General features: G+C 24.8%; 1 long non-coding RNA gene across 1 annotated transcript in view; it reads left to right on the forward strand.

Moving 5' to 3' along the window:
* Window positions 1–1,039, forward strand: part of LOC136969143 (uncharacterized) — a 45,692-nt gene extending 44,653 nt beyond the window's left edge. Inside the window, exon 6 of the long non-coding RNA XR_010879774.1 lies at window positions 338–1,039. This is a non-coding gene — a long non-coding RNA (uncharacterized lncRNA). The remainder of the gene's footprint in view (window positions 1–337) is intronic.
* The last annotated feature ends 5,704 nt before the right edge of the window (window positions 1,040–6,743 follow it).

Below are 6,743 nucleotides of genomic sequence, written 5' to 3' on the forward strand. Positions count from 1 at the left end.
TAAATAATATTATCTATTATAACATTTTCTCGAAATCAATAATTTTAATATTGTTTAGTATTTTACAAATTAAAAAAAAAAACAGGCTAAAATTAATCTCTAAATTAAATTATCTTAATTTTTTTCAAGATGAATTAATAAACATTTCATTTATTAAATAAATTTATTATTGTTGGCTATTTGACTCTTAAATTTATGTTTCAAAATATAAATATCATTTAAAGTTTATAAATAAATAATAAACATTCTTATAAGTAACTTTTCAAAATAATGCAGTATGACACTTAATTTAATTATAAAGCTAATATTATATACTTTCTTTGTATTTTAGGTTCAGATAACTTCCTTGCTACACCTTATAAACAGAAAGAAAAATCAACACAATGTCCTGAATGTGGAAAAGTTTTATGCACTCAACAGGTACTTACAAGACACATGAATTGTCATCGGACTGTTAAAGAAAAATATTGTTGTAATATATGTGGTCGGACTTACACCTGGATAACCAGTCTTCACCATCATATGAAAGTACATGAAGGACCACTCCCTCATTCCTGTCATCTTTGTTCAAGAAGTTTTGCTTATGTTTCTCATTTAAAACAACATTTAGAAAAATATCATTATTCACTCATGTAATAAAACTGATTGTTCATAATTACATTGAGTTTTATGTAATTTTAAGATTAATGCGTTTTTTAATTCAAAAATCAGTTCATTTACTTGAAATTGATTTTTTTCATCTCATAGTTAAGTGAGCACAACAATATTAAATTTTGTAGAAATAATTTTAAGAAAATAATGTAATTATTACATATACAGTAAAATATATATATATATTATATTTAATAATTTATATTACTTTGTAAGAATTTTTATAAAGGTAATGAGAATTTCTATATATAAAATAATTCATCATTTTGTACAAACAAATTTTATATTTTCCAAAAGTGATATTTGAAGTTGGATATTTAAAATTTATGAAATACATTACATATTTTACATCAGCTTTTCTACAGTTTACAATATAAATTGTGGGATTATATGAAACATTTTACCAAAAAATACTGGATTAGAAAAAGATTAAGTTAATAATTATTCAAGAATGTCTGTAATCATCTGTTTCTATCAAATTTATCTGTAATAATTAGTTTTTAAATTGTTAAATAACTTAATTAAACGAATTCTAATCTTGTTATTTTTGGTAAAATTATTATTTTTATAGTAAAATAACTAAGTTTTATTATTATTATTATTATTATTATTATACTGTATATGGATATTACTGTGTTATCATTTCCATACTTTTATTATTAATATTTTATAAGCATTTTCAATAAATATATTATAATTTAATGATGAATTGTCATTAATGTATTATCTATTATTTACATATAATACATTTCACAAAATTCATACAAATGTTGACACTAGATGAGTTGATTGTATCTTATTTAAATATTCTACATTTAAAACAAATGTATTAATCAGTAATAATAATCAAACTTAAACATTTATTTAAAAAATGTAAAGCATAGTGCTCCTTTCAAGTAATGTTAAAATTATCTAATCTGTAATTGAGAATTTGTCATTGTATTTCATAATTTTTCCATGACTTCAGTTATTATCATAGTAAAATTATCTATCCATCCTTTAATGGATAGATAAGTATACTATGGTGGTTCAGTACTACAATCTTTAATGTGAAATTTTTTTTTTTTTTTATAGTTAAGAATATTAAATGAACCTATCACAATTATAATTTTTTCCCCTTCACTTTCTGTCTATATTTCCTTTTCTTCTTTTTCTTTTGCATGGGGAATTTGTTTTTCAATATAGTGTACTTCTATTTTCTTTATTCTTCAAACATTAAATACCTATACATTCTGTGACATGTCTTATGCATATCCTTTTATAATTTATATTATAATGAAAACAAAAAGACAAACATTTTTTGATAGCTATATTATATTTCTTTATAGAATTGACTTTTGAAAATTTTTATCAATCCTTAGCTGATTTCTTTAAATTTTTTTAGAAAAACATATTTAATAAACAGTTTGAATTTATAAAATCAAACTTAATAATTTTATTTCTTTGTATTTACTAATGTCTTTGCTTATTTAATAATATTTTATATGGTTATTACACGAATACAAAATATTTTACTTAAATAAATATTTTAAAATATTAAAAATGAAAATACAAGTTAATTTTATATTAATTGAAAGATAAAGATTGTCTAAAAAAACTTTGAGAGTTATGTTGACTTTTTACATTAATTTTTACTGCACAGGCAATTGATACATTTGTCATATGTATACAGATCATTGAAATTCATTGCATCTGCAAGTTCTACACAAAGGCAATTGCAAAAAGTCAGATTTATTTTTTACTGAACTAACAATGAACACCATTAAAATATCAAATACACAAAAATATATATAAATAATAATGAAATAGTTTTTAAAATGTTAAATTTATATCAATTTAATTTTTAAATCAATAGTTATTAATATTATTACACATCAAAAAAGTTTTTCTGTGAATTTTTTTTGTTTTTTAAATATGTTAATTTATGGTATATTAATTTTTGAATTTAGATATTAATGAACTTTTATTCTCTGATAAATCAGACATGTATGTATTTAATAAAATGTTTTAAGAATACTTTTATAATTATACTTTTTAATAAATAAAACAATCATATTTTTTACAAATTTAAAGAGAATCAATACTCTGATTTAATTGAAAACGTTTAACAATCTGAAATTGTTTATTTTTTACTATAGCAAGCAACAGTGGAAATTTTATTAAGGAATTTATTGATGTTAAAGCATATTAATTTTTTAGTTATAATTATTTGTGTGTCATTAAATTACATTATGATTATATAATGATAGGAATGTTATAACTAATAATTCCTTTATAATTAGATCATGAACTTTTGGTATTATTTGTGTATATTGAATTCAGTTCTAGTTATTATAATAATAATAAATCATCAATGGCAAGAGTAACAACTTATAATTAACAACATATTTACATTAAATGTCTTCATTTTGTGATAAGAAAAGCTGATTAAATTTATTATAGGTCATTAATTAATTGACTTGATTCTCTGAATTTTTGTTTTTAAATTTTATAGTGCAAGTTAATTGAAATTATTATTATTTGTTCTTAAAACAATATTTTTTTAAAATTACCCATCACCATCCTATTGGGTTGATGCAAAAGTTTCTGGAATTTTCTAGACCTTTAGAATATTTGAAATTATTCTTCAATAGATGGCATCTAGAAGTTTCTTGTAGGATATGTAAATGAAAGGTTGGGATGCACAATCATAAGTGAAAGATATATCAAGTTTGCTTTTACTTTCTCATGACCAAATTTGCACATTTACCATTTACCATTATCAATTTGGTATAAAAGCAGCTGAATCTTATCACTGTATGGTGCAATTGTTTGGCAACAATGTCTCCAAGTCTACAATCTATGATTGGTTCAGTAAATTTAAAGCTTGGTAATATGAAGTTGAAGCTAAGCCATGCTCAGGAAGACCTGTTATATTTATTGGGTGATGAGCTGTGGCAGCTGGAGGAAGCCTGCCCACACTTGACCATGAATGAACAAGACAGTTGTGATCAGTCCACTGTAAGTCGTCATGTAACTACCATTGGAAAGGTCTGCAAGATCTTTCTTCATGACATGTCAAGGTTGACCTGGCAGAAACTGCTCAACCCGGTTAGAAAGTTCTCCCTCATCCTCCTTACAGCACCATCCTACTACCGTCTCTTCCACTCCATGCAACACTTTTTGGATGGAAAATAGTTTACTGATGATAAGGAGATGAAAATCACACTTGCAGAGTTCAAGCCTAAACAGCCTGATTTTTATTTGTCAAGAATCCATGATTTGCCCAATCAATTGAAGGTGCTTGAATGTAATGGCAATTATTTTCTTGAATAAACTATTTCTTGTTTTTGAAATAAATGCTGTACATCTTATAATATTTTGCTGGTGCTGCCATATTAATTCTTTCTGCTGAGTATGAGTTCATTTGTTAATAAATGCTATTCTAGAAAATTCAGAAACTTTTGCATCAACTCACTAGTCTATTTTGTAATTGGTTTTCATCCAGCTTTTTATTAGATAACTTTTATATATTTATTTTCATTAATAATTAATGATTTAATCATCATTTAAAAAAGTTTATTTATAAATTAAAGTTCACAAAACTTTTCACCATATTTACAACTACGTTTTATTAAATTTTATTTAATAAAATGTATTTTTATCTCTAAATAAGCAGAGTTTATTTTATTTATTTGTAAACTTTTCTAAAGCAAATTTATCAAGAATTTCAAATTGTTAACATTACCGTTTGGGTTTATTTCTGTATTCTCTAATAGAATTTGCAATTCACTTATTTTTTTTAAATTTTATATTAATGTGTGAAAATTTTGCATTTATTTACTGTTTCGTGTTGTTTATTGTTTTATTTAGGTTAGGAATTGTAAATATAAATAAAATTATGTATCAATTGTAATCTTATTTTTAATAATTTTCCATTTAATAAATTTATTTTATTCATTTATATATCTAACTCAGTTTTTTCCTTATTAAATTTTAGGAGTTTATGTGAAAAATCTCAAAATTTTACTGCTACTTTTGCAGACATTCAAAATAATTTGTTAATTATAAATTTAAAAGAAAAACCAGTATATGTTTGTTATAAAATATTATGCATACAGTATGATAGCTAATACAAAATAGATGGAAAATAACTAGGCATTGAGAAATCACTATAGTTTTTGTAATAATGCAATCATAATAAAATGTGTGCGTGCATCTACATCATTTAATGGAATTTTATAATTTCTGCTTTGGTGGTGTAGACAGTGACCAAGAGAGGCTACATGTGCAGTGGCAAAAAAACTTGGCCGATCACTCGTCTGTACAGAAATGAGTGTAGATTGCTGCACACTGTGAGGTGTGAAAATCAGTGGTTGCTGTGTAGTGATGGTATATAGCAAAAGGACATCATGCCACAATCTGTCTGGAAACAAACAAGAATTGTCATTTGAAGCTAAATGATCACAGGTTTGGTTGTGGATGTACAGAGAAGTGGCTGTCCATCCACATCACAATCTGAGGAAAACATCATTGGTGAATGGTGTTGATGCCTACACTGAATTTTAATATTTGCGTTTATATTTCCATTTAATAAGGTACATGTTAATTAATTTCCACCATCTTTGCATTAGAAATATAGAAATTATAGTGATTTCTCAATGCCTAGTTACCTTCCACCCTCCTTGTATGAAATTTCATTAGATTCTTAAATTACAGATTCCTAATAATTATAAATAACCACCTTATAAAACATCAAAAGTACCAAAAAATAATTGAGAAAGTCGAGGGGGTTTATGATTCCAATTAACTAATTGTTATTATTTTTCATATTATTATAATATTAGCAAAAGAGTTATGTTATAGGCCTCATAAAAAAATGAATTTCTGAGTTATAAATTTAAAACATTTTAATCATGTTCTTAGTTAATATTTAGATATGTAAGCCAACAGCCAGATGGCTGAAGTGATTAAGGCAACAGCTTAACACACTGGGAAACCCATGATCAAATCCAAGAAATTAAATCTAGGAATTGTTTAAGGTGCTGTCCTAGACAAATTGTGCATCAATCTCTCATTAGCTAGCCAAATTGTTAAGAGTACAGAAAAAAAAAGCACTTTTACTACTCACATGACAAAGTTAAAATGAAAATATATGTGTAAGCCCAAAATTTTATAGCATTTCAAACTGTAAAATATCATAATATAACCAATATAATCAATATCACACTTTTCAGTAATACCATATTAGAAACAAACTAAAAACAAAAAACAGTTTAAATGCTGAAACACTCAGTAAACCACTAAATTTCAAAGTGTAGTATCTGAAGCAAACCCATAAACTAGGCTGAAAACTCTTTTTTTCTAATACAGTATTGATGGAAAATGTAAGGAAGGTGTGATATTGATTAATGTAAAATATATTTTTAATTACAAATTATTTAAAGAATTTATTATTTAAATGAATGTTTCAAATATACATAATTTCAGAAATATCTATAATTTTTTATTTTGAGATTTTGGTTTGAATAGCCATGTGGACAAGAAAGAAGAATTTCAGAATTTTATTAAATTTTATTTTAATATTCTTTCAAGTGTAATAAGTTTTTATGTAATTTAATAATGTTTCATTTATAAAAGAATAACTTATCAGCTATATATATTACTGAAGATAAATTGTATTATTATTTTTTCAAATAAGATAATTTGTAATTTATCTTAATAAAATATAAATATATATATGTATGTCACTTACTAAGTTATGGCAACAATTTTTGTGCAGGCATATGCATTGTTACACAAACATTTCAAAATACACATATGAAAGGGCATAAATGTACTCTACTAATAATGTCTGTTAGATGCGTTACTTGGGAAGTATTGTAGACAAAGGAGAAAAAACAGAACTGGAACAAGTTGTTTCATTTATTGCATATACCTAATAATGTTGATGCACAGTTGCCTTGTCAAATACCTGTTTGTGTTGCCAACTCCTACAGACACCATCATTTGTTATCCTTTAAGCATTGGGCAATCACAGCACAAGCAACATTGGTATGAACAGTCCTAGGGCATCTGGTATGAGGCATGTTGGCAATTGCTACTCTTTCACA

The sequence above is a fragment of the Centruroides vittatus genome, unplaced genomic scaffold (genome assembly GCF_030686945.1).
Source record: "Centruroides vittatus isolate TY-2023 unplaced genomic scaffold, ASM3068694v2 contig_1035, whole genome shotgun sequence".
Classification (NCBI taxonomy): domain Eukaryota; kingdom Metazoa; phylum Arthropoda; class Arachnida; order Scorpiones; family Buthidae; genus Centruroides; species Centruroides vittatus.